Source organism: Hipposideros armiger, unplaced genomic scaffold (assembly GCF_001890085.2).
Source record: "Hipposideros armiger isolate ML-2016 unplaced genomic scaffold, ASM189008v1 scaffold_174, whole genome shotgun sequence".
In the NCBI taxonomy this organism is placed as follows: domain Eukaryota; kingdom Metazoa; phylum Chordata; class Mammalia; order Chiroptera; family Hipposideridae; genus Hipposideros; species Hipposideros armiger.
Window position 1 is genome coordinate 3,143,261 of NW_017731524.1, and position 12,547 is coordinate 3,155,807.

The following is a 12,547-nucleotide window of genomic DNA, read 5'->3' on the forward strand; positions in this document are numbered from 1 at the left end:
GTGGTTACCATCAGCATCCAGACACTTCTGATTACAGCAAACTACCACTTGAGCAACGTTGACCAAAGTGTCCATTTATATACATTTTTTTGGCACCCCCAGTATATATATGCATACCAGTGCTTTTTAAAAAATTTAACAATACACTGTGGCCAATTTTCATGACTATAAATTTATTTATTTTTCTTATCTGTGGCATTGGCTATGATTTTGAATAAATTGCTGAGTTTAATGTTGAGAACAACTATTCTTGTTCTCGCAATCTTTTACTTATATTGCAATGGTTGTAGAATTTTATCAATATTTTTCAGTATCTATAGAATTGTATTCATATCATCTTCTTTAACTATTTGATATAATGAAATACATGGATAGAATCTTTCTTCCTTCCTTCCTTTCTTTCTTTCTTTCTTTCTTTCTTTCTTTCTTTCTTTCTTTCTTTCTTTCTTTCTTTCTTCCTTCCTTCCTTCCTTCCTTTCTTTCTTTCTTTCTTTCTTTCTTTCTTCCTTCCTTCCTTCCTTCCTTTCCACTCTCCCTCCCTCCCTCTCTTCCTTCTGAGTATAATTTATTTCTATTCCATTTGAATATTTTTATTTATTTTAAGTAATACATGTACATAGAAGTTTAAACAGTAAATACTTTATAAGACTGAATTTGAAAAATAGCTCCCTGAGTCCCAAATTTCCTATTCTTGTGTGCTCTTTCACAAGTTCTATTGGCTATATTTCCTCGCATTTGCTTTCTTATATTTTATGACACTATTACTTAACCTGTCAGTTTTAGTTATTAATATTTCTTTCTTATGAAATGAAGGCTTAGCATTCTTACTGCATCTCATTGTTTCCCCTGTATTGTTTCAATATAGTGTTATCAATTAGTTTTGTTGAATTTTTGATCAGTATTTATCTTGACATGACTATGTTGGCATTGTTCAGAGCTGGGCCAAGTAGTATGATTATATAACCTATCTTGTACAACTTTTGTTTTTCCTAGAGTTAGTAATTCCTATGTTTTTATTTGTCTAAGTTTACATATCACAGGCATTATATCAAGCTCCCCAAATGGTCAGCAAGACCCTTTTGGATTCTAGTTTCCATATGGTTAAACACCTCTTGTGCTTTATCAATTTTATCCTCCCACCTTCAGAAGCATCCATATTTGAGCCTTCCATCCTTCTCCTCCAATATGGGCTAGTTTCATTTTAGAGCTACTACATAGTGATCACCTGGAACTTCTTCTATCACCTGCTCTGGGTCCCTTATTTTGAAGATTCAGCATCTTCTTCTTACTTTAGTTTATGTCCTCATTGTTCAGGAACTTCTCAAGGTGATGCGTATGGGAGATAATTTTTTTAGGGCTTACATTTCTGAAACTGTTTAAATATACTGTCATCCTTGATTGATAGTTTGACATAGATTGATTAATAATAATTTGGCTGTGAATAGAATTTTAGATTGAATAAAAATTTCCTTCAGAAAGTTGAAGGAAAATCATCGTCTAACTTCATATGTGGTTGTAGAGCTGTTTGGTGATATTCTGATTTCAGATCCTGTTTTCAAAATCTATTTATTTCTCTTTGGAAGCATTTGTAATATTCTTCTCATCCTTAATGCTCTGAAATTTCATGGAGATGTCCATTAAAAGGGGTATTTTTAACTTTATTTTGTTGAGATTCCTTTTGCAAACACTTATTAAATTTTGAAAAAAAATTCTTGAAATAATTATTGATAATATCCTCCATCTTCCCCCCACTCAGGATATTCTCTTTCTCAAACTCTGTTGGGCATTTTATCTCCTGAACCAATTTTTTTTTAAAGATTTTTATTGGGGAATTGGGGGATGTGTACAGCGCTGAGGAATTGGGGTAAGGGGAACAGACAAGTTGCTGTCGTTTTGTTCTTCAGTCTAGTTGTGGAGGACATCGCCTCACTGGCCCAAGTTGGCACCAACATTGTGCTCTTCCCAGGCCAGGCAGATCAGTCACCGGCTTCTGGACGGCCGCTCACGGCGGCTGCTGGCTGCTCACGCTGGCTGCTGGCTACACACGGTAGCCCACGGCAACCCACTGCAGCAGGGGCTGCAACCTACGCCATCGCCGGCAACTCAGGGCAGCCCAGCTCCAGGTTGAGCTGTTGTTCAGCATCTTAGCTGTAGAGGGCAGTGTCACTGGCCCTCATATGTGGGATCCGAACCAGGGTCCTCTGGCATCCCAAGCCAGTTCTTAACCATCGCGCCACTCGACCGGCCCTAAACCAATATTTTAATTACCATATTTTTCTGCTCCAACATTTCATATTTTTTGTTTTTTATTATGATTTCAGCATTTGCTTTGCAGTGAGCCGTTACAGAGGCAACGTGTACCCTAAGCAGCGAGAGCGGCACCACCAAGCTGGTCCCCGGTAACGACACTCAACATCTCAGCACCAAGCCACCATAGCTTTGAATTGGTCTGTGAGCATCTGTGCTTTATTTCAATTTATTTTTTGTCCATCTGTTAGCAAGATGTATCCTAAGGTATTAGAAAGCCTAAGAGAATGCATAAGGGTGTTATGTCTAGTGAAAAACTGGACGTAATCAAGCATTTCCATCATGTGGAAATAAATACATTGTGTGTGTGTTGAATTTTGAGTCTGGGAACATTCAAAATATTTTCCATATAAATTAATGATAATTGCTTCTATACTTTCTGGTTTATGAAAGGTTGCATAGGAAAGTTCTATTTTCAGATAGCAAGGGAAATCTGTGTATTGAAGTAGTGGTATATTACCCAGATTTTCTCATACAGAGAAATTCAGTCAACATTCAACACATATTTTATGTATTGTTGTACCTAAGTAAGTGATTGCTAAATATCAGGGGAATGAAAAAACGTAATTCATGTACACAAAACAGTGTTAATTTTTACTGAAAACTAGAATAAAAAATAGCCAAATACAAGCACCAGACTTTGTCATGTGATACAAGATTCTACCAGTAACATGACATTTAAAAAGATTTTTTTCATTTTTTGTAATGGGATTAGTTTTAAAAAAACAAAAGAATAAACTCTGTGTGTGATTGAGTTGAGGGTTTGGTCACAGTAGCGCATAAGAGAAAGAAGAGATATAGAATTAAGAGTAAATTAATTTAACTGCATTCATATAAACACATGTTTTTATCTTTTAACAAGATAGTTACAAGAAAAGGAGTGGAGGCTACAGTCCATACAGAGTATGAGACCTGAGCAACAAGGTGGCCCTGGCTGAGCCTTAGGAGGTGCCCTGGGTGAAGTCCATTCTTCTTTTATCCTTACTTTCTCAGAGAAGTGTACACCAAGAGAAATACTGACTGGAAAGATGTGAAAAGGAGTTCTCAAACTATTGAACTTAGAATACTCATAAAATTCTTGTTTCAAACTTTAGAAAGTGAAAAGGGGCACTATCAATAATTACACAAGGGTAATGGGCTTTAGCCAATCAGGACTATTCCAGAAACCAGGATGTATGTTTACCCTAATTACAGTCATCTATAGCAAGAAGTCTTAACTCACCTTGACAGGAAGTAGGGTTTCAAAAATAAGTATGATTGACTGACAATGACTTTCTCAGGACTTTTATCTCTGAAGTATGTTTCTATGGACATGTATGGATTTATATTAATGAACTATCTAACAATCAGCATATCGGAAAAACGTATCTGGAGGATTATTTTTTTATCACATATATTTCTTCCATATTTTCCAATAGAAAATATTCAGGAAATATACAGGGATTTCTGAAAGAAATATCTGTCATAAATCCCTGGGAACTTACTTATTTTTCTTCTTGGTTATCAGTATGCTAAATATTAGCAAATAAATATTTTCATAAGAAAAATTGCCCTACAAACACTACTGATGGTACAACTATTATATAAATATAAAATGACTTTCACAAGATAAAGACAACTGGAAAATTAATATTAATGGTTGCTGGTGTAAAAGCCCTGGACGGTTGCTAATGCTTAAGAAACATGCAGAATTCTATAAGATCTCATTTCTCCTTACAGTGTATTCATAGATATTCTTTTCAGTGATAAAACCAACACCCAGAATTCTGAAGATACTTGTTTAGAATTTTACCTTGTACACCATTCCCAATGGTGTGCTGGAATACATAACCCCAACTCTTCCATGTAGTCAGTATAAACATCCAACAAGCTGCTGAGATTCCTTCCATGATTCTGGTTATAAATTGACAGTGATATATATATATATTCAGATTGGAATGAAGCTATAGGCTTATATGGCAGGCTCCATATTAGACAAGCCTCCAAACAATGTTACCAGGCTTTTCTTGCTGCAGAATTGAGGGGTAAAACTGCAGGCCTAAAAACTGTTATATTAGAATCCCAAAACTGCTGGTGCTTCTTACCATAACTAAGAAAATTAGCATTCCTTCTTGAGGCAATAGACAGTGATTAGGTCAGCCTCTATTTCTTGAGGTCATTTATTATGAGACTGAATATGGGGAAAAAAGAGGAAATCCTCTTACACAGAAAAAGTGGGAGAAAGCAATAAGTGAATAGAAAGGGAGTGAAAAGAAATGAGACTTTCTTGCTTAATGCAGTTTTGTTTTGATTTGACTCATGGTAACCTGGGAAATGTGGTGGTTTGGAAGTATCAAAGGTAGATTTTTCAAAAGGAATAAGTTGTGAGTCATTCTTGGTGGGTGAAAGTGATGTTAACTGCCACTACCCTCTGTGTTCACATGATTTGAGTTGAATTTTTTAATTTTTTTTTCATTTTCTATGCTCTGCACCCTCTTCACTCTGTCTCTTGCCAGGAGACTCGGGTAAAGGCTTGAAAGCCCAGCAGCTTGGGCTAATAGATAATGCATGAAAGAGTCATTTTGTTCACTGTGCAGAGCTAATTGACCTATACAAAAAACAAAACTTCAAGGCAGGCTTCATTAATGCCACAGCCTACCCAAAGGAGAGTAAGTCTAGATCTAAATCATTATGTTAGCTGCGTAAATGTACTCTTTATACTAAAGGTCTCAATAAATAGGGGCTACTACTAAAATGCTTTATTTTCCCAAATGTAAATGATGATAGTAAAGAATGTAAATATTATAAAACAGAACTTGGGGCAGTTTTTCCTTATTCCACACCCCAGGAGTACTAATTATATGCATACCTGTTTCAACTTTTCTGGATATGTAAACTTGATAACAAACAGAGATTTAAAATGTTAACCTATATTGGATCATATGAAACACACTGCTCCATAGACCACTTTTTCCTTTTATTTTCTATGTATTATTACTGCACTTCTGCTTGAGTACACAAAGAACTGTATAATCTTCTTAATGAAAATTATGACTGCATCATATTTTATTTCAATAATTCCCTGTTGAGGTACATTTCACTTGCTTCCAAATCTTCGAGAAAGTAAGCAAAGCTGTAACAATAAATGCTTTGTATATACATCTTTTCATACTTGTCCTATTATTTCTTTGAAATAAATTCCCAGGATTGGAGTTGGAGGCACTATGGGTGAATACATTTTATGTTAAATTTTTTTTTAATTAATGTAGGTTTTCTCCCTGAAAATGTCTTTATTTCAGTTTTATTCAAAATGATAATTCTGCTGTGCGTAGAATTCAGATTAGTCCATTGCAGAAACATTTCACAGTCTTCTGAGTAAGATTACTGTTAAGAAGTCAGCTACCAGTCTAATTGTTGGTCTTTGGAGATAATTTATCTATTTTTTGGTGCCAGCTCTTAAGAATTCTTTGTCTTTAGTTTTCTATAGTTATGCTCAAATGTGTTCAAGTGTGGATTTCTTTTCTTTTTAAATTTGATCCTTAAATCTGTTTCATCAGTTCTGGAAATTTTTGAGTCATTAAAATATTGCATCTACCTCAACCTTCTCTTCTGGAACTTTCTCACTATAACTTTTATATCTTTTTCCAAATTTTGTTTCTTGGTACACTGTTTCAGTGACTTCTTTTGATGAAATTTCCAGACTAGCAACTCTTTAATTATGTCTCAGCTGCTGTTAAATTTATTCACTCAAATAGAAAATTCAACAGGCTAAATAATAATAATAATGCATAAATTTTGCAGTCTTTAAAAAGAGGTAAAATTTGTTGGTAACTCACTGAAAAGGAAAATACATATTTCATGAGTAAAGGGGTCATGTTGGTCTGTTCCTTCTAATAGTCCCAGTTCCTGTGTTGGACTAGAAACTCAACAACAATAGAATGTTTTTGTTAAAATCATTGAATTTAATAAAAGTGAATTCCTTTTTCAGAAACAGCATTCTTGGTCTATAAGACTGGGAAAAAAAAACTGCTAACCTTAGTTGATTGAACAAACAAAAAAAGTACTTTGAATCAAATAATCCAAGAAAAGAAGAAAATAAGCACATAATACCCCACACTTTTTCTTCTGCAAACATCTGGATCTTCTATTATATGTGGTGCTTCGTACAGTTTAAATGGCTTAATTTAATTGGCTAGGATATTCTTGGTGGAAAATGGGAAGGAAGAATAACTTATTTTATGAGTGAATAAAAGTATTGTAAATAACTCAGTTCCTTACATTATTGTTTAAACAATACACAATCGGGTTCTTTTATCATATAGCATGTTTATATAGAGTAAATGAAACCACACATGCTGCAGATAATACCTAGGAGTTTATGGGTGGAACTATCCAATCTGCTGAAAATGCCTATGTCATTCTTTAGGCTCTTCTGACAGTTTATGTTATCCTGCATAGTTATTAGCTTTTGTATTAATTTACTCAGGGAACTTCTCTTGCATTCTTTCACAACATAACAAGACAGTTTCCAAATGATGGTGAGGGGCACTTTGTGATGTTATGGGCTAAAGATCTAGCCATTGAGCTGTCTCTGGGATCCAGCAAGGTTTTCTCAGGTAGATTACCTGAATTGAATAGCGATGGAAGATGGACTTCCTGATGGTTCCAAAAGCTCAGAACAATCATTTCCCACCACTTTTGTGTTGGGCAGTCAATGTTGAGTTGCATCAATGTCAAGATGTCCCCAAACAGATCAGTTTCAGTCAATTTTCTCTGCTTTTCTTTCAGCTTGGAGTTTTGCCTCTATTTGCTGAGCCTGCTGCAATGAGTCCAGCTGAGTGGGACTGTGCTGAGGGCCTCTATGGAGAAATGGGTTTGACAAGCAGTCACCTATTCTTTAATATGCACACCTACACATTTCTCTTGTTTTAACTTTCTCGTGTTTGCCATTCATGGAGTAGGGAACAGCAAACCTACAGTGTCTTGTCTCTTAGGCAAACTCGTTCATTTATCAGAAGAGGACTTTATGTAATAAAGAACTGAAAGGTTAGCTGTACCCCACCCCCACCCCAATCTGCTCCTCCTATTGTGGATTTCCCTTAAGAAGCAAAATCTTCCTCCGTAACTTTGTCCTTTCATCAATTATTGGGAATCCCTCATAGGCGTAGTATTATGTTCCCATAAATACTTTCACCCTACCTCATGCAACTCCCAATAATTAAGAGTGTACATGCACCAATGACTTGAATAAAACAATGTGATCAAGATTTCTATTGATCATTTGAAGAAACATAAAAGGTCTTTGACCATTTATTCTTTTAAAACAATCTATACAGACACTGAATTGTCTACTGAGAATAAAGAAAGGAAAAATACAAATATGTTTCTTAGACCCTAGAATCATTGATCAGAGGGCAATAGGCTAGTAAGATCCATAAATATAAGTATCTTTTAACTTTCTATATGGGATAAACCAACACATTATTAAGCAAGCCAGCCAGTCAACCAACCAACCAACCAACCAACCAATTATACCACACAATGCGATTAATCGATGCTAAATTATGGGGATAAAGAAAACAGAAAATGTTCTTTCTTCCATTTCCCTAGCATTTGAGCTCTTCCCAAGTGTAATTACACTAAGGCTCACAGCACTTTGTAGCATATTACTCCTGGGAACTGTTTCAAATCTCTACTAGGTCATTGGGAACACAACACATGAAGTCTCTACTAGAGTGGAAGCACTTTGCCGTTTTGAGATTCAGTTATCTTTTTCTCTCAAGCTTATAACCAGTTCTTTGAAACTAGTATAATGAATAAATACTATGAGGAACATGTTAAATTTAAGATGAATATTGTATTTTTACCAAGCATGCCAAGATGTCAGTTTAACTTCATCAGGAAAACCATTACAAGGATTGGCAGGTAACTCAAATCTGCATCATTATGAGCTCAAGTAAATGAGAAAAGAAGTGCATAAAACAGGAAAGGCAGAGCATTTTGATGTTGCCTCCAACTTTAACTTTTATTTAAACAAAATACCCAGAAAAACTGGGTCTTTTAATCAGCTGAAAGCATTCTTACTATTAAATAGCTTTCTCCTTGATTGCATACAAATTAGAGAATATTAATGACATAACACAACATAACAGAATTAAGTAGAAACTAAAACATAACACTGCAGCCATATCCTGAAACAGAATGTTTTGACTATGGCATATTCAGGAAGAATCTGAATGCCAACATGGATTATGCATGTACTACTCTCTCCCTGCCCTTGATCCCTTTAATAGCCTCATCCTATTCCAAAGCTTAAATGACCAACTTTACAAAGAAGATACCTGGGACTAGAATGAACATCCCTAATTTCTCTTCCTCGCCAGTCTTGATTTCATACTACCTTAAGGATTCTTTTCTCTCTTTGATTATTTTCTATCAAAGTCATGTTGTTAACAAGGATATGGTTATGTTTCCTTCAAAACATTCCTTGCAGATGAATTTCTAAATCTCCATGAGATTTATTTCCTGCCTCTTCTCCATGAAGTATTGTGGAAAGTCCTGGTCTACATTGTTATTATTCCTGATAGGTAATTACTTATTTGTACAGTATTTAACAATGATAGTGATAATTAGTTGTTCACTTGACAAATGTATTAAACACATGCCATTTGCTGGGCAAATTTGAGACATGGGAGATCAAAAGACAATGAAATCCAGTCCATACCCTTGAGAATTTTGTTGTCTATTGGAAGAGCTCTGACAAAGTACAATAAAATACAAAAATAAAAGCAGAAAAATGTACTCTGTGGAGATAGGGAGAAACTAATTTTGTTAGTCAGTACCAGGGAAGTAAAAACTGATTTTTTATATCACTCTTAAAGGATTAAAAGATGTTCAGGTTTAGAAGAGGAAAAGGGGACATTTGAGGCAGAACAAATAGGATGTGTTATGTCATGGAAGGATAATCTTTTATTGTGGCAAGTTATCAAAGATGGTGATAATTCAATAAGGCTGAAACTTGGAGTATGTGGAATAGCTATTGTAAAGTTGTATTTTAGTCACATTTAAAACGTTTTTTTTATGTCATACTCAGGAGTTTATGGTTATTATTATTTTGGGGGGGGGTTATGTAAATATCTGGAATTTTAAGAGGTAAATGATGGGAATGGATTTTTTTCATTTTTTTAAATATGCCTTTGGGAGCTGTGTGGAGAATAGTCTTGAGGAGGAGGCTACAATAATACCAAAGAGAAGACCAATGTAATAATCCAGGTGAGAGTTGATGGAGCCCTGAGGCAAGGAAAGGCGGTAGCTTGGGAAGAAGAAGAGGGGACAGACTCAAGCGAAGTTTCTAAGCAAGAATTGGCAGGACTTGCTAATGGTTTGGATATAGAATTCCAGAGTGAATAAGAAATAGTAGATATCTTTGGAAGTTTTGGATTGGGAGACCGAGTGAATCATGAGACAATAGGAGAAAGAGGTTAGCAGAGAGGAGGTGAGTTTGATCTTGGATGTGGCCATTTAAGAAGTTTGTGGAACATCCATGTGGACATATCCATTAGGAAGTATGGGCACTTCTACTGGGCAGGAACTCTGGGGATAGAGTTTTAAGATTAGTAAATTGATCATGATAAAAGCTGGGGGTTTCAATTAAAAGAAAAAAAATAACCCCATATTTCTCCAGCTAGACTGAGAGAATGAGGAGGGAACCCTAACTTATACTTCTGGATATTTTGCATCGGATATTGTACCTGACACATAGAAGATTCACTTTTCTCCTGGGCTGGTAGGGGTTAGGAGGCAATAGCATGCATTTGTTATTCCCAATTCCAGTGAAATGGCCTCATAACAGATCTCCTTGCCTTCTCCAAAGCTATCTGCCTATTGCTCTCTGGCTATTTGTCCTAATTAAGTGGGGGTCTAATCATGTCTCATCATCCTTTGGCTCCAAAATCTTTTAAGCTACTTCTCATTCCATACAGCATAAAGCCTTTCCTTTTTAACGGGTGTTCTTCTTTTTTTTTTTTTAACTCTTTTCTTTCCATGCATCCTACATGCATCAATTGGCCTTTCCTCAATGGCTCTCTTCACAGCTCATAATGGTGCTTTTGTTCCTTCTTCCTGTAAGACTCTTCCCATTCGTCCACACCTGTCACAATCCTCTTAATCTCAAGGCTGGTTCAGATATCAGCGATCTGTATTCCGACAGAGTGTCATGCCTCTATCGTAGCACTAAATCACATTATGTCTTAAATTAGTGTGTTTGTGGTTTATGTCACATAAACTGTCTGAGAAAAAGATTGCCTTGTTCATTTTTGTATCACCCCAGGTTGAACCATGCTGCCTCTTACAGAGTGGTTGTGCAATAATGGTAGATATTGTCTATACCCTCTCATATTTTTGTGTCTTTAACATTATAAAGTCACATGTGATAACTCATTTTCACTTGGTATATTCATTTTGATTCCCTGGTCAAGGTTTTTCCATTTTTAGTCAAAGTGACTCCCTGCTTTTTTTTTTTTTTCTTTTACCTCCATCCACAGCCAAGGCTAAGAAAAGATAAGCACTCCAGTGATTATAGAATCAACTCCCCACAATCGTTTTCATTCTAGAATAGAAAATGTCAGGACAAAAAGGATAACCCATGGAAATTTATGGTTTATCCTGACAATGAAATTTGGTTTTATATTTAGGAAAATAACTCCTTTAGAAGTTCCTGATTACTTTGAGAAAAGGAACACATAAAAATATAGTCTAATCAAATGAGATTTGGGCTGATATATCAGGATAATAGAGAATCTAATCTTTAAAAAAATAGGTTCAAGTTTTTAGATTTTCTCTCTGGTGGAAGGAAATTTAGTCAGTTTTATTGGACCTTAGACAGAATCAAAGATCAGTATGTTGAAGTTAATCAGTAACTTGAAATGCTTTTATTCACGTGTTTGGAAGAAAGAAAAGGAGACAGATTGCTGTGGAAGTATAAGATGTTTTTCCTGCAAAATACTTGTATCTCTACCAATTTTAAATGTCAGTTTCCTTCTCCCTAAGTTTATTTTACCTGTCTACTTGGATGAGATTCTAACTATCCATGTCTGAGGAATATTATCTTTGTTTCGTACATTTTGCTGTACAGCATTTTGTCATACTTTGCACACTGTATGTTGAAAATTCTAAAATTATATTATATAGCAGAAACAATTTAAGACTTAACTTGAAAAAGAGTCACAAATTGGGCTGGAATGAAAAGAATATATTTTAGAAAACCACACCAGTAAAAGCTGGACATGTTATGTTCTAAAATAATGGGTTATATTTTTTAAGTCCTTGAAATAGTATTTATGTATCAATTTCCCATAAAGTATTACATATAGAAACAATTTAAGAATAGGGTGGTATTTTGGAGGTCATTTAGACCAGCTGTGTTACTTCATGGATAAGGAAGTATTAAGCTTAGAAATGTTGAGTCCCCTTTCCAAGGTCAAACAGAAATCAGTAGCAGAGCTTAAATGAGAACTTAACTGGTCAGATTCCAGCTCTATGTCATTTTTTACTCTTATTATGGTATCGCTAGTGTGTGAATTCAAACCCAGGGTATATATTATGACAGAATGATTTGACTTAAATGGAAACAATAGGACAGAGTATTTGGAATCAAAACTGTCCTCCCAAATCCAGACACTTGATAACTAAAATACAAGTTTATTTGTGTTCCTTAGTTTATCCTTTTCAATGGAAACATTATATTTTTGTGATTTATCAATTTTCATGGCGTTCTTTAAATTGGCCAATCAAAAAAATGAAGAAAACCAAACACTGATGTTTCACACTTTGTGAAAAATTTTAATATCATTTGAATCTCCATTGTAAAGTATTAAGACTCCTCTGTACATAAAGCCATTCAAAGTTCAATATAGGAGATCCTTATGTTCTGGAAATTACATGATAAAAATGTAATAATGCAGAACATCTTAATAAATAATATAAACAAGAAAGCAAATAAGCCCCTTTAGAGTTGCTAGTTGGTATGGCATTATGTACTGAGCAAAATAAAGTTGCCATGTTCCTGGATTTCTGATTCTTGGAGCTCACCATTAAAGTTATATCATCCTTGTGTAAAATTATAAGGGGGATAGCCTTTAGGAAGAAAAGCTTTGAACCAAGATAAAAATATATACCGTATTTGCCGGCGTATAAGACGATTTTTTGGCCCTGAAAAATATGCCTCCAAGTGGGGGGTCGTCTTATACGCCAGGTACACTTC

The 12,547-nt window shown here is 35.1% G+C and overlaps 1 protein-coding gene across 1 annotated transcript in view; it reads right to left on the reverse strand.

The window, feature by feature from the left end:
• KLF12 (KLF transcription factor 12) overlaps positions 1-12,547 on the reverse strand; it is a 529,300-nt gene that overhangs the window by 496,949 nt on the left and 19,804 nt on the right. The gene's annotated exons all lie outside the window — the stretch shown is intronic.